Raw genomic sequence first — 25,666 nt, forward strand, 5'->3', positions numbered from 1 at the left:
CGCCTGTGAAGCCATCTGGTCCTGGGCTTTTGTTTGTTGGAAGATTTTTAATCACAGTTTCAATTTCAGTGCTTGTGATTGGTCTGTTCATATTTTCTATTTCTTCCTGGTTCAGTCTCGGTAGGTTGTGCATTTCTAAGATTCTGTCCATTTCTTCCAGGTTGTCCATTTTATTGGCATAGAGTTGCTTGTAGTAATCTCTCATGATCGTTTGTATTTCTACAGTGTCAGTGGTTACTTCTCCTTTTTCATTTCTAAAACTATTGATTTGAGTCTTCTCCCTTTTTTTTCTCTTGATGAGTCTGGCTAATGGTTTATCAATTTTGTTGATCTTCTCGAAGAACCAGCTTTTAGTTTCATTGATTTCTGCTATTGTTGCCTTCATTTCTTTTTCATTTATTTCTGATCTGATCTTTATGATTTCTTTCCTTCTGCTAGCTTTGGGGTTCTTTTGCTCTTCTTTCTCTAATTGCTTTAGGTGCAAGGTTAGGTTGTTCATTCGAGATGTTTCCTGTTTCTTGAGGTAGGCTTGTATTGCTATAAACTTCCCTCTTAGCACTGCTTTTGCTGCATCCCATAGGTTTTGGGTCATCGTGTCTCCATTGTCATTTATTTCTAGGTATTTTTTGATTTCCCCTTTGATTTCTTCAGTGATCACTTCGTTATTAAGTAGTGTATTGTGTAGCCTCCATGTGTTTGTATTTTTTACAGATCTTTTCCTGTAATTGATATCTAGTCTCATAGCGTTCTGGTCGGAAAAGATACTTGACACGATTTCAATTTTCTTAAATTTACCAAGGCTTGATTTGTGACCCAAGATATGATCTATCCTGGAGAATGTTCCATGAGCACTTGAGAAAAATGTGTATTCTGTTGTTTTTGGGTGGAATGTCCTATAAATATCAATTAAGTCCATCTTGTTTAATGTATCATTTAAAGCTTGTGTTTCCTTATTTATTTTCATTTTGGATGATCTGTCCATTGGTGAAAGTGGGGTGTTAATGTCCCCTACTATGATTGTTTTGCTGTCGATTTCCCCTTTTATGGCTGTTAGTATTTGCCTTATGTATTGAGGTGCTCCTATGTTGGGTGCATAAATATTTACAATTGTTATACCTTCCTCTTGGATCGATCCCTTGATAATTATGTAGTGTCTTTCTTTGTCTCTTGTAATAGTCTTTATTTTAAAGTGTATTTTGTCTGATATGAGAATTGCTACTCCAGCTTTCTTTTGATTTCCATTTGCATGGAATATCTTTTTCCATCCCCTCACTTTCAGTCTGTATGTGTCTCTAGGTCTGAAGTGGGTCTCTTGTAGACAGCATATATATGGGTCTTGTTTTTGTATCCATTCAGCAAGTCTGTGTCTTTCGGTGGGAGCATTTAATCCATTTACATTTAAGGTAATTATCGACATGTATGTTCCTATTCCCATTTTCTTAAATATTTTGTGTTTGTTATTGTAGGTGTTTTCCTTCTCTTGTGTTTCTTGCCTAGAGAAGTTCCTTTAGCATTTGTTGTAAAGCTGGTTTGGTGGTGCTGAACTCTCTCAGCTTTTGCTTGTCTGTAAAGGTTTTAATTTCTCCATCAAATCTGAATGAGATCCTTGCTGTGTAGAGTAACCTTGGTTGTAGGTTTTCTCCTTCATCACTTTAAGTATATCCTGCCACTCCCTTCTGGCTTACAGAGTTTCTGCTGAAAGATCAGCTGTTAACCTTATGGGGATTCCCTTGTGTGTTATTTGTTGTTTTTCCCTTGCTGCTTTTAATATGTTTTCTTTATATTTAATTTTTGATAGTTTGATTAATGTGTGTCTTGGCGTGTTTCTCCTTGGATTTATCCTGTCTGGGACTCTCTGTGATTCCAGGACTTGATTAACTGTTTCCTTTCCCATATTAGGGAAGTTTTCAACTAGAATCTCTTCATATATTTTCTCAGTCCCTTTCTTTTTCTCTTCTTCTTCTGGGACCCCTATAATTCGAATGTTGGTGCGTTTAATGTTGTCCCAGAGGTCTCTGAGACTGTCCTCAGTTCTTTTCATTCTTTTTTCTTTATTCTGTTCCGCAGCAGTGAATTCCACCATTCTGTCTTCCAGGTCACTTATCCGTTCTTCTGCATCAGTTATTCTGCCATTGATCCCGTCTAGATTATTTTTAATTTCATTTATTGTGTTTTTCTTCATTGCTTGGTTCCTCTTTAGTTCTTCTACATCCTTGTTAAATGTTTCTTGCATTTTGTCTATTCTATTTCCAAGATTTTGGATCATCTTTACTATCATTATTCTGAATTCTTTTTCAGGTAGACTGCCTATTTCCTCTTCATTTGTTAGGTCTGGTGTGTTTTGACCCTGCTCCTTCACCTGCTGTGTGGTTTTTTGTCTTCTCATTTTGCTTATCATACTGTGTTTCGGGTCTCCTTTTCACAGGCTGCAGGTTCGTAGTTCCCGTTGTTTTTGGTATCTGTCCCCAGTGGCTAAGGTTGGTTCAGTGGGTTGTGTAGGCTTCCTGGTGGAGGGGACTAGTGCCTGTGTTCTGGTGGATGAGGTTGGATCTTGTCTTTCTGGTGGGCACGTCCACGTTTGGTGGTGTGTTTTGGGGTGTCTGTGGCCTTATTATGATTTTAGGCAGCCTCTCTGCTAATGGATGGGGATGTGTTCCTGTCTTGCTAGTTGTTTGTCATAGGGTGTCCAGCACTGTAGCTTGCTGGTCGTTGAGTGAAGCTGGGTTTTGATGTTGAGTTGGAGATCTCTGAGAGATTTTTGCTGTTTGGTATTACGTGGAGCTGGGAGGTCTCTTGTGGACCAGTGTCCTGAAGTGGGCTCTCCCACCTTAGAGGCACAGCCCTGATGCCTGGCTGGAGCACCAAGAGCCTTTCATCCACACGGCTCCGAATAAAAGGGAGAAAAAAATAGATAGAAAGAAAGAAGGAGGATAAAATAAAATAAAATAAAGCTATTATAATAAAAAATAAGAAAAAAAATTGTTAAGAATAAATGTATTCAGAAAAAAATTTTTTTTAATTTTTAAAAATAGATTTATTAATTTTTATAGTAAAAAATAAGAAAACAATTATTAAGAAAAAATTTATTAAGAAAAATAATTTTAATTTTTTAAAATAGAAAATATGAGAAAACTTATATAAAATTTTTTTAAATTTTTACAAATAGAAAATAAGGAAAAAATTATTAAGAAAACATTTATTAGGAAAAAAAATTTTTTAAGTAAAAAAAAAAAAAAAAAAAAAAAAACACGGACGGACCTAACCCTAGGACTAATGGTGAAAGCAAAGCTATACAGACAAAATCTCATCCAGAAGCATACACATATACACTCACAAAAAAGGGAAAAGGGGAAAAATTAATATATCCTGCTCTCAAAGTCCACCTCTTGAATTTGGGATGATTCGTTGTCTATTCAGGTATTCAACAGATGCAGGCACATCAAGTTGTTTGTGGAGCTTTAATCCGCTGCTTCTGAGGCTGCCATGAGAAATTTCCCTTTCTCTTCTTTGTTCATACAACTCCCGGGGTTCAGCTTTGGATTTGGAACCACCTCTGCATGTAGGTCGCCTGAGGGCGTCTGTTCCCCACCCAGACAGAACGGGGTTAAAGGAGCAGTTGCTTCGGGGGCTCTGGCTCACTCAGGATGGGGGGAGGGAGGGGCACGGATGCGGGATGAGCCTGTGGTGGCAGAGGCCGGGCGTGACATTGCAGCCGCCTGAGGCGCGCTCTGCATTCTCCCGGCGAAGTTGTCCCTGCATCACAGGACCCTGGCAGTGGCGAGCTGCACAGGCTCCCAGGAGGGGCGGTGTGGAGAGTGACCTGTTCTCTCACACAGTCTTCTTGGTGGTGGCAGCAGCAGCCTTAGCATCTCCTGCCCGTCGCTGTGCTCCGCGCTGATAGCCGTGGCTTGTGCCCGTCTCTGGAGTTCGTTTAGGCAGCGCTCTGAATCCCCTCTCCTTGCGCGCCATGAAACAAAGAGGCAAGAAAAAGTCTCTTGCCTCTTCGGCAGCTGCAGACTTTTTCCCGGACTCCCTCCCGGCTAGCACCGAAGCCCGAGCCTCAGCTCCCAGCCCCCGCCTGCCCTCCTGCCCTGGCAGCTGAGCAGACAAGCCTCTCGGGCTGGTGAGCACTGCTTGGTGCCGAGCCTCCGTGCGGGAATCTCTCCGTTTTTCCCTCTGCGCCCCTGTTGCTGTGGGATCTGCGCTGATAGCCGTGGCTCGTGCCCGTCTCTGGAGCTCGTTTAGGTGGCACTCTGAATCCCCTCTGCTTGCGTGCTGCGAAACAAAGAGGCAAGAAAAAGTCTCTTGCCTCTTCGGCAGCTGCAGACTTTTTCCTGGACTCCCTCCCAGCTAGCACCAAAGCCCGAGCCTCAGCTCCCAGCCCCCGCCCACCCCGGCGGCTGAGCAGACAAGCCTCTCGGGCTGGTGAGTGCTACTCAGCACCGATCCTCCATGCGGGAATCTCTCTGCTTTGCCCTCCACACCCCTGTGGCTGCGCTCTCCTCCGTGGCTCCAAAGCTTCCCCCCTCTGCCACCCGCAGTCTCTGCCCACGAAGGGGCTTCCTAGTGTGTGGAAACATTTCCTCCTTCACAGCTCCCTCCCACTGGTGCAGGTCCCGTCCCTATTCTTTTGTCTCTGTTATTTCTTTTTTTCTTTTGCCCTACCCAAGTACGTGGGGAGTTTCTTGCCTTTTGGGAGGTCTGACGTCTTCTGCCAGCGTTCAGTGGGTGTTCTGTAGGAGCAGTTCCACGTGTAGATGTATTTCTACTGTATCTGTGGGAAGGAAGGTGATCTCCGTGTCTTACTCTTCTGCCATCTTGCCCCTCCCTCCTCTTGTCCTTCTTGTGGGCAGGGCTGTGCTGAGGAAGACTTTTAGCAACTTGTCTGCTGATGGGTGGGGCTGTGTTCCCATCCTGTTGGTTTCTTGGCCGGAGGCATCCCAGCACTGGAGCCTACAGGCTGTAGGGTGGGACAAATGGCAGCTTCCAGGAAGGCTCACACCAATTAGTACTCCCTAGATCCTTTGCTGCCTGTGTCTTTGTGCCTACAGTGAGCCACAACCACCCCCCACCTCTGCAGGAGACCCTTCAATACTAGCAGGTAGGTCTAGCCCAGTCTCCTATGAGGTCACTGATTTTTTCCCCTAGGTGCTGGTACACATGCAACCTTATGTGCACCCTCCAAGAGTGAAGTTTCTGCTTCCCCCAGCCCTGTGAAATTCCTTCGATCAAACCCCACTGACCTTCAAAGCTAGATTCTCTGAGGACTCATCCTCCCATTGCCAAACGCCAAGGCTGGGAAGCTTGATGTGGGGCTCAGTACTTTCACTCCTGTGACAGAACTTCTGTCACAACCAGTTTGTGGGTTGTGCAACTGGTGGGTGCAGGATTTGATTTTATCATGATTGCACAATTCTTACCATCTTGTGACTTTTTCTTTTTGGGGGGGGATGCTTTGGGTTTTTGTCACTGCATGCAGGCTTTCTCTTGTTGTGGTGAGTGGGGGCTACTCTTCGTTGTGGTGTGTGGAGTTCTTATTTGCAGTGGCTAATCTTCTTGTAGAGCACAGGCTCTAGGAGTGTGGGTTTCAGTAGTTGGAGCACATGGGCTCAGTAGTTGTGACACATGGACCCTAGAACATGCAGGCTTCAGTAGTTGCAGCACGTGGGCTCTAGAGTACAGGCTCAGTAGTTGTGGTGCACAGGCTTAGTTGCTCTGTGGCATGTGGGATCTTCCCAGGCCAGGGATTGACCCATATCCCTTGCATTGGCAAGTGGATTCTTAACCACTGCACTACCAGGGAAGTCCCATGTTGCTTCTTCTTTGCCTTTAGATGTAGGGTATCTTTTTTGTTAGGTTCCAAAGTTTTTTTGTCCATGGTTGTTCAGCAGTTGGTTGTAATTTTGGTGCTTATGTAAGAAGAGGTGAGCTTCATCCTCCTACTCTGCCATCTTGAGCTAATGAAATGTGTTTCTAATGCATAATAATTTGAGCCCATCAAGGAAAATTTTCTTATATTTGACTACGTAAAATGGAAAACATCTATTTCCACATCTACTTATAGCTATACATATAAATATAGATAAAACATATATAGAGTTTCAGAAAATATTTGATAACATGGAAGATTGCTATAACATGTTCATTTTTAAACAGATTATAAAACTAATATAGTATTCAAAATTTTGTATGCCTATATTTTTTATTCCTTTTGGTAAGAGCTAGGCCATCACAGCAAACAACTCAGAGTCTGTGCCTCAGGTGGAGAGAGATAATAAATAATCTTTTACACCTAAACTGTTTATGTACTATGAGTTTGAAGCACAGAGAATTATGGTAACATATAACAGGAAACATAATCCAGTTGAGTTGAGGAAAGGCAATAAGGAAGAATCCCTTGATTTTTTAGCTGACAACTCTGAAGGGTAACTGGCAACAAACTAGAAGAAGGAAATATACTCTAAGATATTAAGAGAGTAATTTTCTCATTCATGGAATTTCAGGTAAAATTTTATCCAATATACTTTCCCATAATTTCAAATGATATATTGAATTACTCTTATAATATGAAAATCAAATGTTATAAAAATAAAATACAATAATGAACAACCATAATATAGGGCTTTTTTATATTATAGCTTATTTCTCAGTAACACAAATGTATTTTGTTTGCTAAACCTTCAATGTTCAAAGTAAAAAGCAAAGGGTTTTTTTAGTTTATCTTGAAATGTTCTAATCTAATTAATAAATAGAGTGTCAAGTGAATGAGGATTTTTGTTGAAATTAAAACATTATAAATTTTTATTTGCCAAGATCTGACAAGTGACTAAATATATATGAGTCTTAAAAGGATATGGTATTTGGAGTGAGCACAATGCATGTCCAATATGGATGGGTATTGATTTCCAAGTGTTGAGTGAGAAAATTAGAAATAGAACACAGAGACAGAGACAGAAATGAATGGAAAAGAAGTGGACAGGAAGAGAAAGGTGAGACAGGGAGGGAAGGGGTGAGGAGAAGAAAAACAGGTATTTTGGTGTACAAGTAGTAGGCACACATATGCCTGGTCATATATACTGCCAAGATTTACAAATTGCCAATGTTTCAAAATAATGGAACTTTTAAAACCTTCCTACTTTATTTATTTGGTTTTGCTAGCATTGTATATATTCATCAAAGTAGGAGGAAACCAATAAGCACTTGGGTTTGCCAATATAACTCTAAGCACATAGAGTTTTTAAGCTTAAAAATTATTCTAAGAAATATATTTTCTCATCACTAGTCCCTATGCAAGAAATGGGAAATATTACATTTGTGAGGAACCACCTTTTGTTTTTGAAGCATAAGGAAATCTAACAATATTTTTTTTGTTAGAAACTAAGAAAATTTACATTTTCTGTCACTTTAACCTAATAGGTTGAGATTTATGCCAATATTTGGATTCACCAAGGATGACAATTTCTGTACCTATTGTGATAGGAGTCATAATGAGTAGGATGACAGAAAAGAAGAGGCATAATTTTAGAGTCAGACAGGTGTGTTTTTTCTAATGATAGGGAAATTTACTTGGTCTCCAGAGTAACAATTTATATCTGTAAAATCAGCTATGGCAAAATGACATGACATATGTATGTAAAGTCAGTTTTTGGTAAACAGTATCTAAACCAATAAAAGATAAGTCATTAATATGTTAATAAACACTCAGGTCAATAAAAAATTTTTAACCAAACTAAATACTTTTGCTATCTGTTTCATCACTTCAGTCTTTGATTGAAACTCAAAAAATGTCAGATATTTTTCTGTGTTCAAACTTCGTTATTTTTTTATTCGAAGGAGATATTTCTTACATCTCCAGCTTTTATGTTTTAAGATGGCAGTATTTCTATTCAGAGTTATAAAAAGTAGTCTTCAAGTGAAAAATAATTTTAACCTCTGTGCCTGTCATGTTAATAAATAGCATACCTCATAAAAACGTCAATCTAACCTTAAGCCAGGAAAACACAGGTAACTGGGAATGACCATTTTTTGTAGGCAATTTCTTTACAATGAAATTTCCTATGACTGAATTACTGAAAAGCCTGGATGGATTAAAACAATTAATATCAACTGAGGAAATCCAGACTGCTATTTACTGATGAGACTGAGGTTTGAGCTGGTTAAAAAGCACTTAATAAATCCACTTGGGCAAAGTTATGGCACTTCAGGGAGATTTGAAATAGGACTATAATTGTGAAAAGTCCATGGCCAATTCATACCAGGACTATAATAAAAAGTGGCCAGATGTAACATGTCTGGGACCATGGTTCAGATAAGTTTTCCAAGGTAAAACAATACTCAGAAGGTGTTATACACAAAGATAGAATTTTCTTTCATGATTCACAGCAGCAGAGGCTTTCAAGAGACAAAGAAATTAGCAACTCAATGGATAAAAAGGCATTTGTTACTGGAAATCAGAAGATATAATGAGCTGAAGATGGGAGGCTTGGAATAAACTAGATAGGACTGAAATGTTATGTGCTTTGATATCCACCAAGCAAAATAAAAAGTTTAGACTGTGGGTGGAGACCTTAGAACTACAGAGAAAAGTACCCTTTTTCCCACTCTACTTGTATTATGTAGAGCAAAACAGCCATCTGCTTAAATGGTTTGCTGCACATTCATCTATTTGGGAGCAGAATGTGAGCATTCTAAACTGAATAAGTCCATTCTGTCTCAATCATGTGTCTGAAGTTATATTTATTATCTATTACATTTAATGCAACTTCTGTGCCCTTTGTCCACAATTTGTAAATCCTTAAACCAGGAGTCCCTTGACTCTCTTATTAGAGTGTTTCCCTATATTTAGGAATCATCTGAGAACCTATTCAACATGAAGATTCCCATTCTCCACCCTCCAGGCTCTGATTCAGTAAATATGAGTTGAGGCATAGTTAAGAAACACCTGAAGTGACTCCAAAAGCAGGTGCTCCACGTCCTAGAGAAAAACAAATTCTTTGCCTATCTATTTTTTAAAGAGAAAAATGAGAAATTCATTTGGATCAGAATTGTTCAACTTTTCCCCTACTCTCTTCCTTCAATTAAATAATAAATCAAAAAGAAGGGGTGGGATAGGGAGGGTGGGAGGGAGGGAGACACAAGAGGGAAGAGATATGGGAATATATGTATAAGTATAACTGATTCACTTTGTTATAAAGCAGAAACTAACACACCATTGTAAAGCAATTATACTCCAATAAAGATGTTAAAAAAAAAAAAAAAAGACTCATCAATGGTTGCTAAAACCAGTGGGTGAAAGTTTGATAAGGAACCATATATCTTCATAATCTCAAGCTAGTTCTCCAAGAAATATGTGTTAATTATGGTCTTAATAATTAATAGGTAAAAAATAATTTAAATTGACCTTACAGTGACAATATATGACAGACACCATTTCAACCAAGTAATAAAAGTGATCATCAATAGTAATGGGACAAATCAACCTCATATTGCATATAATATCAAGTCTGTGATATTTTTGCCAAAATTGCACAACCTGAATTGAATCATGAGGGAATATTTAACAAGTATGTAATGAAATTAATTGACCTCTATACTTTAAATGTATTAAGCCATGGAAGCCAAGGAAAGACTGAGAAATTTTTCCAAAGTTAAGGAGACTAAGAAGACTTGACAACTAAATCCCACGCACAATCCCAGATAAAATTCTGGGCCAGAAAGAAAAGAGAAGAAGAGAAGTACATCTTGTATATTTGTTTGATTTTCTGATTTTGCTATAAATGACTTTATTGGGATAGTGGAAAGAAATCTGAATGGAGTTTGAAGGTAGGGTGGTTGTATTGTACCAATATTAATCTCCTGATTTTCATGGATTTACTGTGGTTATATAGGAGATTGTCCTTGTTTTAGAAAAATATACATTCAATAATCATCATGTCTGAGACTTATTCTTAAATGCTATAAAAATATAGAGAAAGCTAAACAGACAGACAAAGAGAGAATGATAAAGCAAATGTGGTCATATGTCAACAACAGTGGAATCAAAGTAAAGGAGACGTAGGTGTTGTACTGTTCTTGCAACTTTTCTGTGATTTTGGAATTGCTTCAAAATAAAAAAGTAAAAAAAAAGAGAAAGAGAGCAATCTCATATTCATCATTATAAAATGGCAACATGAATTCCTGGTGCAAACAATAAGCATCATTATATGCCATTTACAAGGGATACATCAAATACATAAAGTCACAGAAGTGTTGAAAGTCAAAGATATGTCTGGCAAATACTAACTGAAACAAACGTATATGCATACTAAAAAGAAACAAAGGAAGTGTTATGTAAAACGCATTATAAGAAGTAAGGGAGGGGGCATGATAAGATGTTTAGTTTATCCGTTCTAAATTTACACATGCACCTAATTGCATAGCATCAAAACATAAGATATGAAGCAAAACTAACAGAACCATAAATAGAAATAAAGTTCACATTGAAATGAGAGATTTTAACATAAAACTTGAAACCAATAGATCAAGCAGAAGTCAGTAAGAACATGGAAACTTGCACACATTAGCAAGCTTGATCTATGAACTTACATAGAATATTAAACCCCATACCTACAGAATACACATTTTTTTTAAGTACATATGGAATACTTACAAAAATCTCCCAAATATTGCACCACACCTAACAAGTCTCATTACTTTTAAAGGATTGGTGTCGCACAGACCATACTAACCAAAATTCAAATAACCAAGAAATCAATAACTAAAAGATAATTTAGTAAATTATACATGCTTGTAATCCCCCTCATGTGGTAATTTCAGGTCTAGTTTACCACATTCCCCATTACTTCCAGAAACTGAGGCCAGAATAAAGTGATTATTTATTATTATGCTACTTGTTCTGCTGGTTTTTAAACAGTTTTTCTTGATACCCATGCCACCTTTTAAAACAGGGTGCATAGAGATAAGCCGATGGGAATATTTCAGGAAAATATGTATATGATGTGTTCACTATGCAAAGAAAGTGAGTGCATAGTGAATATGACTTAATACAGGAAAATATGACTTAATAAGCCATTATAAGACAAGCCATAACAAGAACAATGATCAGTATACAGAAAAGATGAGTGATGAAAAATAAACTTTAAAAAAAGGACTTAATTTTCTAAAGTTTTTAAAATAAATAAAATAAGCATTGCTATAATGCTATGTCATTATGTATTAAGTGAAAATTTCCTCAGGCTTTAAAACATTTTTTAGGTGTTGAGCTTATTTTTTATAAGTGTCTACAGAATGCACCAGAATTATATGCATTAAGCAGAAATAACCAATTGCAAAAATACGTCTATACAGAAATGTTGTCCTTCAATGTATTGTAGAGTTGGCTAAGCACTTATAGGACAATGCAGGAAAAAGTTAAATTTCTTGTGGTTCATTCTGTTGCAGCTGATGAAAACACACATATAAACAACACCACACAGTTACACAGTTAGCTATGTTTATTCACAATGTCAAAAGGAATTTTAACTTTGGAGCAGAATGCCCATGATAGGAATAACATCTGGAAATGACTTTTTGTGTGTATTAGGAAAATGTTCATGTTGAGCAAATTCAAAATTAGTATTCAGGACTACATACGGTGGTCCTATAATGGTCAGTGGTATACAAATTTAATTCAAGGTAACAACATGTTCCTAGGTTATAAAATATAGCACCATTCACTAGGGAGATCTTTGTGGTGAAAGTTTAAAATTTGTGTTAAAAGTTAAAACTCATTGTCAAGGTAGCAATTACCACAGACTATTTGAATCTCAGACAATCCAACACTTGGCTTGATGAAATAGATACTGTACTGCTTGAAAGTATCTGGTTTAAAGGTGACATGGAGTTGAGGATACTTTTAAAACTATTCAAAGAGATCTACCTCCTTGTATCATTGAAGGAAAATCCCCAGGTTAGTGTACCAGTCAAAACTAGATCAGATTTGATCTTTTGGGTTGACATTACCACCTATCTAAACCCTGTATATTTCGTTGAATGGGTGTTCATATGTATTTACACAAAAATGTATGATTCTATTCACTTATTCCTCAAAAAATTGTGGCTTTAAGAAGCTCTTGGGCAAAGAATAATAACTAGCCAGACTTCCTACCCTAAACTTGGTTTCTAGATATGAAGGTATTGCCTAAACTACATTATCAAAATTGTGGAGTTGAGGACTGAATTCCAAAAGCTATTATCTGATTTCACTTTTTTTTTTTTTTTGATGATAAAAGTCCAAACCTGATTTATTTCTTTTCCCTGATATTGGCTGTATTTTGTCATACATACAAACACATGTATGCAACTTAACAGATATAACAGAAACCAGAACAAACTATCAAAATGACATTTCCAACTAATATTTTATTCTCCATAAAATTATAGAAATTATGAAAAAATCAAATATTTAGAGTTCCAAACAGAAGTGCCCTCTACCCATAAATGTAATTTTTATTTATGTGGTATAAAATTTATGTTAGATTGGAAACATTTAATTTAGAAGAAGTTTCTTTTCTCATGGAAGGATATCGCTTAATTCAAACATGGAATATTAAAGATGATCGTGAAAATGGAACTCTTCCATACCCAAGAATCTGGTCTTACTGTCAAGTTCTTTTTGAGCTTCATTTTTTCTTTTAATTTTATATTGGAATACAGTTGACTAACAATGTGCTAGTTTCAGGTATACAGTAAAGACATTCAGTTATACATATATCTATTCTTTTTCAAGTACTTTTCCTATTTAGGTTATTACAAAATATTGAGCAGAGTTCCCTGAGCTATAAAGTAGGTCCTTGTTGGTTATCTATTTTAAGTATAGCATTGTGTATTTGTCAGTCCCAAACTCCCAATCTACCCCTCCCTCCCACCTTTCCCTCTGGTAACCATAAGTTCATTCTCTAAGTTGGTGAGTCTGTTTCCATTTTATAAATAAGTTCATTGTGTCTTTTTTTTAGATTCTGCATATAAGCAGTATCATATGATATTTGTCTTTCGAAGTCTGACTTACTTCACTTACTATTATAATCTCCAAGTCCATCCATGTTGCTGAAAATGGCAGTATTTCATTCTTTTTAATGGCTAATATTCCTTTGTATATATGTACTACATCTTCTTTATACATTCCTCTGTCGATGGACATTTAGTTTGCTTCCATGTCCTGGCTATTGTAAATAGTGCTGCAGTCAACACTGGGGTGCATGTATCCTTACAAACCATGGTTTTTCCAGATATATGCCCAGGAGTTGGACTGCTGGATCATATGGTAGCTCTATTTTTAATATCTTAAGGAACCTCCATACTGTTCTCCATAGTGGCTGTACCAATTTACATTCCCACCAACAGTATAGGAGGGTTCACTTTTCTCCAAACGCTCTCCAGCATTTATTTTTTGTAGACGTTTTGATGATGGCCATTCTGATAGGTGTGAGGTGATATTGTAGTTTTGATTTGCATTTCTTTAATAATTAGCAATGTTGGACATCTTTTCATATGCCTCTTGGCCATCTGTATGTCTTCTTTGGAGAAACGTCTCTTTAGGTCTTCTCCCCATTTTTTGATTGTTTTTTATTTCTTTTTTGATATTGAGCAGCATGAGCTGTTTGTAAATCTTGGAGATTAAGCCCTTGGCAGTCATATAGCTTGCAAATATTTTCTCCCATTCTGTGTGTTGTCTTAGTTTATGGTTTCCTTTCCTATGAAAAAGTCTTTGAATGTAATTAGGTCCCATTTGTTCATTCTTGATTTTATTTCCTTTGCTCTAGGAGAAGGATAGAAAAAGATATTGCTGTGATTTATGCCAGAGTGTACTGCCTATGTTTTCTTCTAAGAGTTTTATACTATCTGGCCTTACATTTAGGTCTTTAATCCATTCTGAATTTATTTTAGTGTATGGTGTTAGAGAATATTCTAATTTAATTTTCCATTTATTGAAGAGACTATCTTTTCTCTGTTGTATAGTCTTACCTCCTTTGTCATAGATTAATCAACCATAGGTTCTTGGGTTTATTTCTGGGCTTTGTATCCTGTTCTATTGATCTATATTTCTGTTTTTGTGTCAGTACCATACTGTTTTAATGACTGTAGCTTTCTAATATAGTCTGAAGTCAGGGAGCCTGATTCCTCCAAGCTCCATTTTAATTTCCTAAGATTGCTTTTGCTATTTGGGGTCTTTTGTATTTCCAAACAAAAGTTTTGTTCTAGTTCAGTGGAAAATGCCATTGGTTATTTGATAGGGATTGTATTGAATCTGTAGATTGCCTTGGGTAGTATAGTCATTTTGAAAATATTGATTCTTCCAATCAAAGAACATGGTGTATATTTCCATCTGTTTGTGTCACCTTTGATTTCTTTCACCAGCATCTTATTGTTTTCAGAGTATAGGTTTTTGTCTGATTATGTGGGTTTATTCCTAGGTATTTCATTCTTTTTGATACCATCGTAAATGAGATTGTTTCTTTAATTTCCCTTTCTGATCTTTTGTTCTTAGTGTACAGAAATACAACAGATTTCTGTGTATTAATCTTATATTTTGCAACTTTACTAAATTCATTGATGAACTCATAACAGTTTTCTGATAGCATCTTTAAGATCTTCTATGTATGTCTTCATCTGCAAACAGCGAGTTTTACTTCTTCCTTTTCAATTTGGATTCCTTTCATTTCTTTTTCTTCTATGATTGCTGTGGCTAGGACTTCCAAAACTATGGTGAATAAAAGTGGCAAGAGTGGACATCCTTGACTTGTTCATGATCTTAGAGAAAATGATTTAAGCTTTACCCCATCAAGTATGATGCTAGCTGTAGGTTTGTAATATATGGGCTTTATTATGTTGAAGTATGTTCCCTCAGTGCCCACTTTCTGGAGGGTTTTAACATAAATGGGTGTTGAATTTTCTCAAAAGCTTTTTCTGCATCTATTGTGATGATCATATGGTTTTTATTCTTCAATATGTTGATATGGTGTATCACAGATTTGCAGATATTGAAAAATCCTTGCATCCCTGGGACAAGTGCCACCTGATCTTGGTGTATGATCCTTTTAATGTATTGTTGGATTTGGTTTGCTAATATTTTGTTGAGTATTTTTGCATCTATGTTCATCAGTGATATTGGCCTGTAATCCCCTTTTTTGTGATATCATTGTCTGGTTTTGGTAATAAGATGATGGTGACCTCATAGAATGAGTTTGGGAGTTCAGCTGTGTAGGGTCTCTGTTAGAATGACTTTTCATTTGAGCTCAGTGCATTTAGATATGAAAAGAAATAAAGTTAGAAATGAAAAAGGAGAAGTTACAATGGACACCGCAGAAATACAAAGAGATTACTTGGCTATCTCTATGTCTTCCTTGGAGAAATGTCTATTTAGGTCTTCTGCCTATTTTTTGGTTGGATTGTTTTTTTGTTTTTTTTTTTTTAATATTGAGCTGCATGAACTGTTTATATATTGGGGAGATTAATCCTTTGTCCGTTGATTCGTTTGCAAATATTTTCTCCCATTCTGAGGATTGTTTTTCCAACTTGTTTACACTTTCCTTTGCTGTGAAAAGCTATTAAGGGTCATTAGGTCCCATTTGTTTATTTATTTTATTTCTATTACCCTAGGAGGTAAAGAAAGATCTTGCTGTGGTTTATGTCAAAGAGTGTTCTTCCTAAGTTTTCCTCTAAGAGTTTTGTAGTGTCCGGTCTTACATTTGGTCTTTAATCCATTTTGACTTTATTTTTGTGTATGGTGTTAGGGAGTGTTCTAATTTCATTCTTTTACATGTAGCTGTCGAGTTTTCCCAGCACCACTTATTGAAAAGACTGTCTTTTCTCCATTGTATATCCTTGCCTCCTTTGTCATAGATTAGTTGACTATAGGTGCCTGGGTTTATCTCTGGGCTGTCTATCTTGTTCCAGTGAGTTATATTTCTGTTCTTGTGCCAGTACCATATTGTCTTCATTACTGTAGCTTTGTAGTATAGTCTGAAGTAAGGGAGTCTGATTCCCCCAGCTCTGTTTTTTGTTTGTTTTTGTTTTTGTTTTTGTTTTTTTTCACACACACACACTGTATTTTATTTTTACAAGAGATAAATAAACTGACACCAAGCTTTGTAAATGGATGACCACAACAAAAACAACAATGATTGCAATTACCAAACACAAAACACACTCATACTATGTCATAATATTGACATTCAGTCCAGTAATCCTCCACTGTAACAGCTCCTTTACTTTGCAGTGAAAATTGATTTGTATATTTTTTGCCTCTGAGTCCTTGTGGGATTTTTTTTTTAATTCAAACAGAAAGTCACAAAAATTATAATCGTCCTCATCAGTTCACTCAGTCCCATGTAATTATTTTTTTTCACCTTAATCTCTTGTTAGCACTTTAGGGAATTCATCAGTTTTCCATTAGAGTTCTGAAAATGCTTATTCATTCATTTCAGCAGTATAGTCAGTTACCAGAAACCTGTACTTGTCAGAGTACTTTCCATGAATTCCTTGAAGATGAAACCCTTTCATAGGAACATTTTTGCAAAAGCATCAGAGTAACCCAGAACTGTCTGTAAATGAAAAAAGACTTAAAAATGACCATGGTTAAAGATTTGATGAAAGTTCATAAGAATGTAATTGAGAAGGAAATTTAGTTATTTCTGAGATATACATTTTAAAGTAATAACTAGAATTATGTCTTATAACATTTTACCAGAACATATAAGATTTTTAGAAATTTCATGTAATGTCTTAAACACTTATAGTAGTATATTTCCATACAAATAACCCAAAGAAAGTTTAGTATTAGTAGTTTTTTTTGTCTTTTTTTTATACTTCAGGTTCTTATTAGTCATCAATTTTATACACATCAGTGTATACATGTCAATCCCAATCGCCCAATTCAGCACAACACCATCACCACCCCACTGAGGTTTTCCCCCCTTGGTGTCCATAACTTTGTTCTCTACATCTGTGTCTCAACTTCTGCCCTGCAAACCGGTTCATCTGTACCATTTTTCTAGGTTCCACATACATGCGTTAATATACGATATTTGTTATTCTCTTTCTGGCTTACTTCACTCTGTATGACAGTCTCTAGATCCAAACACGTCTCAACAAATGACTCAATTTCATTCCTTTTTAGGCTGAATAATATTCCATTGTATATATGTACCACAACTTCTTTATCCATTCGACATTTAGGTTGCTTCCATGACCTGGCTACTGTAAATAGTACTGCAATGAATATTGAGGTGCATGTGTCTTTTTGAATTATGGTTTTCTCTGGGTATATGCCCAGCAGTGGGATTGCTGGATCATATGGTAATTCTATTTTTAGTTTTTTAAGGAACCTCCATACTGTTCTCCATAGTGGCTGTACCAATTTACATTCCCACCAACAGTGCAAAAGGGTACCCTTTTCTCCACACCCTCTCCAGCATTTGTTGTTTGTAGATTTTCTGATTATGCCCATTCTAACTGGTGTGAGGTGATACCTCATTGTAGATTTGATTTGCATTTCTCTAATAATTAGTGATGTTGAGCAGCTTTTCATGTGCTTCTTGTCCATCTGTATGTCTTCTTTGGAGAAATGTCTATTTAGGTCTTCTGCCCATTTTTAGATTGGGTTGTTTGTTTCTTTACTATTCAGCTGCATGAGCTGTTTATATATTTTGGAGATTAATACTTTGTCCATTGATTCGTTTGCAAATATTTGCTCCCATTCTGAGGGTTGTCTTTTCGTCTTGTTTATGGTTTCCTTTGCTGTGCAATAGCTTTGAAGTTTCATTAGGTCCCATTTGTTTATTTTTGTTTTTATTGCCATTACTCTAGGAGGTGGATCAAAAAAGATCTTGCTGTGATTTATGTCAAAGAGTTTTCTTCCTATGTTTTCCTCTAAGAGTTTCATAGTGTCCGGGCTTATATTTAGGTCTCAAATCCATTTTGAGTTTATTTTTGTGTATGGTGTTAGGGAGTGTTCTGATTTCATTCTTTTACATGTAGTTGTCCAGTTTCCCCAGTACCACTTATTGAAGAGACTGTCTTTTCTCCATTGTATATGCTTGCCTCCTGTGTCATAAATTAGTTGACCATAGGTGCGTGGGTTTATCTCTGGGCTTTCTATCTTATTCCATTCATCTATGTTTCTGTTTTTCTGCCAGTACCATATTTTCTTGATTACTGTAGCTTTGTAGTATAGTCAGAAGTCAGGGAGTCTGATTCCTCCAGCTCCATTTTTTTCTTTCAAGACTCCTTTGGCTATTCACGGTCTTTTGTGTCTCCATACAAATTTTAAGATTATTTGTTCCAGTTCCTTAAAAAATGCCATTGGTAATTTGATAGGGATTGCATTGAATCTGTAGATTGCTTTGGGTAGTATAGTCATTTTCACAATATTGATTCTTCCAGTCCAAGAACATAGTCTATCTCTCCATCTGTTGGTATCATCTTTAATTTCTTTCATCAGTGTCTTAAAGTTTTCTGCATACAGGTCTTTTGTCTCCCGAGGTAGGTTTATTCCTAGGTATTTTATTCATTTTGTTGCAATGGTAAATGGGAGTGTTTCCACAATTTCTGTTTCAGATTTTTCATCATTAGTGTATAGGAATGCAAGAGATTTCTGTGCATTAATTTTGTATCCTGCTACTATACCAAATTCATTGATTAGCTCTAGTAGTTTTCTGGTGGCATTTTTAGGATTCTCTATGTATAGTATCATGTCATCTGCAAACAGTGACAGTTTTACTTCTTCTTTTCCAATTTGTATTCCTTTTATTTCTTTTTCTTCTCTGATTGCCATGCCTAGGACTTCCAAAACTATGTTGAATAATAGTGGTGAGAGTGGGCAACCTTGTCTCGTTTCCAATCTTAGAGGAAATGCTTTCAGTTTTTCACCATTGAGAATGATGTTTGCTGTGGGATTGTTGTATATGGCCTTTATTATGTTGAGCTTGGTTCCCTCTATGCCCACTTTCTGGAGAGTTTTTATCATAAATAGGTGTTGAATTTTTTCAAAAGCTTTGTCTGCATCTATTGAGATGACAATACGGTTTTTATTCTTCAATTTGCTAATATGGTGTATCACATTGATTGATTTGCGTATATTGAAGAATCCTTGCATCCCTGGGATAAATCCCACTTGATCATGGTGTATGATCCTTTTAATGTGTTGTTAGATTCTGTTTGCTAATATTTTGTTGAGGAGCTTTGCATCTATATTCATCAGTGATATTGGTCAGTATTTTTCTTTTTTTGTAGTATCTTGGTCTGATTTTGGTATCAGGGTGATGGTGGCCTCATAGAATGAATTTGGGAGTGTTCATTCCTCTGCAATTTCTTGGAAGAGTTTGAGAAGGATGGGTGTTAGCTCTTCTCTAAATGTTTGATAGAATTCACCTGTGAAGCCATCTGGTCCTGGACTTTTGTTTGTTGGAAGATTTTAATCACAGTTTCAATTTCATTACTTGTGATTGGTCTGTTCATATTTTCTGTTTCTTCCTGGTTCAGTCTTGGAAGGTTATACATTTTTAAGAATTTCTACATTTCTTCCAGGTTGTCCTTTTTATTGGCATAGAGTTGCTGGTAGTAGTTTCTTAGGATGCTTTGTATTTCTGCGGTGTCTGTTGTAACTTCTCCTTTTTCATTTCTAATTTTATTGATTTGAGTCCTCTCCCTCTTTTTCTTGATGAGTCTGGCTAATGGTTTATCAATTTTGTTTATCTTCTCAAAGAACCAGCTTTTAGTTTTATTGATCTTTGCTATTGTTTTCTTTGTTTCTATTTCATTTATTTCTGCTCTGATCTTTATGATTTATTTCCTTCTGCTAACTTTGTGTTTTGTTTGTTCTTCTTTCTCTAGTTCCTTTAGGTGTAAGGTTAGTTTGTTTACTTGAGATTTTTCTTGTTTCTTGAGGTAGGCTTGTATAGCTATAAACTTCGCTCTTAGAACTGCTTTTGCTGCATCCCATAGGTTTTGGATCATCGTGTTTTCATTGTCATTTTTGTCTAGGTATTTTTAGATTTCCCCTTTGATTTCTTCAGTGATCTCTTGCTTATTTAGTAACGTAAAGTTTAGTCTTTACGTGCTTGATATGATTTCAATTTTCTTAAATTTACCGAGGTTTGATTTGTGACACAAGATGTGATCTATCCTGAAGAATGTTCTGTGTGCACTTGAGAAGAAAATGTAATCTGCTGTTTTTGGATGGACTGTCCCCTAAACATCAATTAAATCTATCTGGTCTGTTGTGTTACTTAAAGCTTGTGCTTTCTTAATTTTCTGTCTGGATGATCTGTCCATTGGTGTAAGTGAGGTGTTAAACTCCCCCACTATTATTTTGTTACTGGCAATTTCCTCTTTTATAGCTGTTAGCATTTGCCTTATGTATTGAGGTGCCCCTAGGTTGGGTGCATATATATTTATAATTGTTATATCTTCTTCATGGATTGATCCCTTGATCATTACATAGTGCCCTTCCTTGTCTCATATAACATCCTTTATTTTAAAGTCTATTTTATCTGATATGAGTATAGCTACTCCAGCTTTCTTTTGATTTCCATTTGCATGGAATATCTTTTTCCATCCCCTCACTCTCAATATATATGTGTCCCTAGGTCTGAAATCGGTCTTTTGTAGACAGCATATATATGGGTCTTGTTTTTGAATCCATTCAGCAAGCCTGTGTCTTTTGGTGGGAGCATTTAATCCATTCATGTTTAAGGTTATTATTGATATGTATATTCCTATTATCATTTTCTTATTGTTTTGGGTTTGTTTTTGTAGATCCTTTTCTTCTCTTGTGTTTCCCACTTAGAGAAGTTCCTTTAGCATTTGTTGTAGAGCTGGTTTGGTGGTGCTGAATTCTCTTAGCTTTTCCTCTCTGTAAAACTTTTTTGATTTCTCAGTTGAATCTGAATGAGATCCTTGCTGGGTAGAGTAGTCTTTCTTGTAAGTTCTTCCCTTTCATCACTTTAAATATATCATGCCACTCCCCTCTGACCTGCAGAATTTCTACTGAAAAATCAGCTGATAATCTTATGGCAATTCCCTTGTATTTTATTTGTTGCCTCTAATATTTTTTGTTGTGTTTAATTTTTTCAATTTGATTACTATGTGTCTCAGTGTGTTCCTCCCTGTGTTTATCCTGCCTGGGACTCTCGGTGCTTCCTGTATTTGGGTGATTGTTTCCTTTCCCCTGTTAGGGAAGTTTTCAGCCATTATCTCTTCAAATATTTTCACAGACCTTTTCTCTCTCTCTCTTCTCTTTCTCTTCTCCTTAGTTCTTCTAGGCCTTTGTTAAATATTTCTTGTATCTTCTCGATCTGTGCCTCCACCCTTTTCCTGAGATCTTGGACTATCTTTACTATAATTACTCTAAATTCTTTTTCAAGTTGATAGCCTTCCTCCACTTCACTTAGTTGTTCTTCTGGGCTTTTATCTTGTTCCTCTATCTGGGACATATTCTGCTGTCTCATTTTGTCAAACTTTCTGTGATTGTGATTTCATTCCCTAGGCTACAGGGTGGTAGTTCTTTTTGCTTCTGCTATCTGCCCCCTGGTGTGTGAAGATATCTAAGAGGCTTGTGCAGGATTCCTGGTGGAAGGGACTGGTTCCTGCCTACTGGTGGGTGGAGCTGGTTCTTTTCTCTCTGATGGGCAGGGCAAAGTCAAGTGGTGTATTTAGTGGGCAGCTCTGTACTCAGGAGGACTTTAAGCCCTGTAGCTGATGGGCGTGGCTGCATTCCTGCCCTGTTAGTTGTTTGGGCTCAGGCATCCCAGCACTGGAGCCCACAGGATGTTGGGTGCAGCCAGGTCTTTGTGAGAAAATGGCAGCCTCCAGAGGGCTCATGCCAATGAGTACACCCCAGAACTAGTGCTGCCTGTGTCTTTGTCCTCACAGTGATCCACAGCAACCCCCGCCTCTGCAGGTGACCCTCCAACATTATCAGGTAGATCTGGCCTATGTTCTTATGAGAAGACTGCTTTACTTCCTGGGTCCTATTGTGCATGAGACCTTGTGTGCCCATTCCAAGAGTGGAATTTCTGTTTCCCCCAGTCCCGTGGAATTCCTGCAATCAAACCCCACTGGCCTTCAAAGTCAGATTATCTGGTGGCTCCTCCTCCCATTGTCAGACCGTCAGGCTGATGAGCCTGATGTGGGGCTCAGAACTTTCACTCCTGTTGGAGAATTTCTTCTGTGGTATAACTATTTTCCAGTTTGTGGGTATGGGATTTTATTTTATTGAGTTGTGCCCCTCTTACCATTTTGTTGTGACTTCTTCTTTGTCTTTGGATGTAAGGTATCTTTTTTGGTAGGTTCCAGCTTTTTTGTTGTTGTTTTTGATGGTTCTTCAGCAGTTAGTTGTGATTTGGGTGTTTTCTTAAGAAGAGGTGAGCTTATGTCCTCCTACTCCACCATCTTGTCTCTGTCTGACTTTACATTTTATAAAAATGATCTAACATTTTGCAGTTAGCCTTCCTCTGTGAATGGAGAACCAAAGAGAATATACTAAACTGGAGTACAACAAAGAACTAAAAACCAAATATGATGATATTAAAATTTCAGAATTCTACAAGTATCTCCAATGAAGTCACACTAAATATAAAGACAACTATACTAGCATTATCCCCACTTAAAATATTACAATTGAACACTTATTTTACTTTGAAATTCAAAATGCAAGAATAACAGTCCTATAGTCATTCTACTTTAAAAAACCTTAAACGTTTGGGTTTCAAATCAAAGAAATAACAAACTATGAAAGACAATAAATAATTATGATGTATTTTTTCATTTTTGAATTTTAAAAAAATCTCTAGTTCACATATTTCTATGTTATCAGTTTTCATCCTTTATCACTTATTTATGTTTCCCACCTGACCATGTTAACTCTATATGTCATCTCAGTCACTTTTTTTACATTTTGATCTACCTCCTAGATATCAACATTTTTAGATAGACTTAGAAGACTTGCCTCAGGAATGCAGGCATAATAGCCACTACTTTTGACCAGCCATTTAAACTGATTCCAAATCTGCAGACCACATAGAATATCTCCTTCTCCATTACCCAGTTCATCCAACTTTCTTCACAATAGCTCTCATATTTATCTTCTTCCTGGTCACATTGTCTTGGTTTAGTTCTCAGTCACTGTCACATCAAGTGTTTGCATTTTCCTCTTTGAAAGATGTCCTGCCTGTGGATTCTCCACCCTCAGTCCATCCTCTAAAATATTCCAGAGTAAATCTGTTTCAATATACATATGATCAGGTCCTTCATCTGCTCACATGCTGTTATTAACCTTGTACAGCTTTTGACCACCCACAGTATAAAGATTGTGCTCCCAGCCTGTCAAAGAGTACTTGTGGTCTCTTCCCACCTTAAATCTCACAGTCCTGATCCTTATTCCTCCTCACCACCCATATTTTCAAATAGTTAATTGATTATACAATGCACTGCAATGGTATTTACCTTTCCCCCACATTATTTTCTTAGCTCATGACTAGAATGCCCTTCTGCTCCATTTCCATTTGTTGAAATATTAGCTTCCTTCATGGTCCATCTTAAAAGCTCTCCTCAATTAAGCATACATTGAACTTCCCTATTGAAATAACGATCTTTTTTTAGGTAATCCTATTATAAGTAACCATATATTTAACTATTACCTGTCACTTTATTATAGTAACTTGTGTAAATTTCCTCTTGCCCCTATCAGACGAGAAAATTTTTAGAGACAGGAATTGTGTCACCTTAACTTTGAGTCATAGTGATTCACCCTTCATGGCTTAATGGAATTGAGGTTGTATGTTAAAGGAGGAGAAAATGGACCTTTCAAGGATCCATAAGTAGCTTTTTGTCTATAAACTCCTGAAAAGATTTCCAAAATTCTATTGGTATTATAGGTATGTAACTACAGAGGGCATTTGTCATTATTCAGCTATTCTGCAACTTCCCCTTTCTATTATCACCTTGGTTCTGTCTGTCTGGGGTAATCACCCCCATTCCATTATATGCAGCCTTCATAGATGGGTAATTCAAAATTTTGGCTTCTATGTTCCTTCTGTCTGTGTCTGAGCCAGAGCAAAGAGCTTAATGTTAGCCAGCTGGATGGTTCCTCTTGGGGCTTAAATGTTGATCCAGGGATGAAAGGATGGAGAGAAGAGTTTAAAGTTATTCACTGCAGTGGTGGCAGCAGAAGCAGTAAAGCAATGGTGGCAATAGTTACATCCTGGCAAGAGTGCTAGCCCCAAGGTCACTGCTATGCTTCCAACATCTTTCACAGTTCTCCAGATTCACTTAAATTCATTCCTGCTTTGTCAGGTGTCCATGGCTTCCATAATCCTGCCAATATCCTGCTAGTAAATTTTTCTTATTTCTTATTTCTTATTTCTTAGGGTTGATGTCTATCGTTTACAACTGAGTTCTAATATATCACATATATTTATTTTCTGGGAAGAAATTTGTAGCTATTAGTTAAATTCTCAAAAGAATATATGCTTCCTTCCAAATATCAGAACTACTATCTTAAAGTTTCCAGGCTGTAGCTTGCAAAGAGAAGAATCTGATGATGTCATGATTCCATGCACATGGCAGCTATTCAGTAATTATTTTTTGTCATATTCTAAGTACTCATTAGAAAAGCTTTATAGATAGCTGTGAGTAACAGCCAAGAAAATGATGATGAATTTAAATAAAATAATGTCTCCATTTCTTAGTCATTTTATAGACTAAGACCTCCTTTACAGAACACATGGAAACTGCTGCTTAACAATATCTGGTGATCTGAAGCAGCAAAGACGTATAAAAGCATCAAAATCTTTGTTTAATCTGTCCCTTTCCCTCTGCTGATGATAACAGAAAAGTGAAGAAATCACACTTTGAAACAGAAATCCATTGGTTTATCTTTGAATTTCTTATTTATTTCTTCTTATCACATATTTCGTCATGCTATAACATTGACTCCTGCTCATAGAAGTCTAAAACTGTTAGGATGTTAAGTTCAAGGTGAATCTGCAAGATCCATATGAGCTTAAAATTCAACTATTTTTAACATACTTTTATTTCAGGTTCAGAAAAATATTATATCTGACTCATTTAGGTTTTTTTCTCACACCCTTTTATGTCAGGAGAAAAATAAGTTTGAAAACAGATTTTATGAACTGAACTTCACAGTTGTAAAACATGTTTGATGGATCCTAAGAATTTGATTTATTATACAGTTCTAGAAAATCTTGGGTTTTTTTCACAATGAAAATAATTTGTTTCTCAGCCCTTCAGTATAAAGTCTAATTTTTTTCCAAAGTGTAACACAAATTGGGGACTGGACTTCTAAATAATCAATACTTGATTTACCAATTAATTGATCTATTGACATCTTGATTATGATATGAAGGTCCTGTGCCTATGGCTTGAGGAAAGCCTTATACTGGATCTGAATATTTACTTACAACTGTGGTAAAGTGAAAGAGTGTATCTAATTGCATGTTCCATATTTCCAACCATGTAATTTCCATGCCCTATCTTGTACCTAGAACAGGGGACGGTAATCTTTAGCTCATGGGCTACAATTGGCCTGCCATTTTCTTTTGTAAATAAAGTTTATTGGAACACAGCCATACTCATTCACTTACCTATTGTGCATAACTGCTTTTGTGCT

At 36.6% G+C, this 25,666-nt stretch overlaps 2 long non-coding RNA genes across 2 annotated transcripts in view; one reads left to right on the forward strand and one right to left on the reverse strand.

Annotated features, from left to right (window-relative positions):
* LOC309611960 overlaps positions 1–25,666 on the reverse strand; it is a 161,709-nt gene that overhangs the window by 115,234 nt on the left and 20,809 nt on the right. The window lies entirely within an intron of this gene.
* The window catches only part of LOC309611963, a 326,570-nt gene continuing 302,845 nt past the window's right edge, over positions 1,942–25,666 (forward strand). Inside the window, exon 1 of the long non-coding RNA XR_014234862.1 lies at positions 1,942–3,220. This is a non-coding gene — a long non-coding RNA (uncharacterized lncRNA). The remainder of the gene's footprint in view (positions 3,221–25,666) is intronic.

This window comes from Balaenoptera borealis (assembly GCF_965194805.1).
Source record: "Balaenoptera borealis genome assembly, chromosome: 15".
NCBI classification, from domain to species: Eukaryota; Metazoa; Chordata; class Mammalia; order Artiodactyla; family Balaenopteridae; genus Balaenoptera; species Balaenoptera borealis.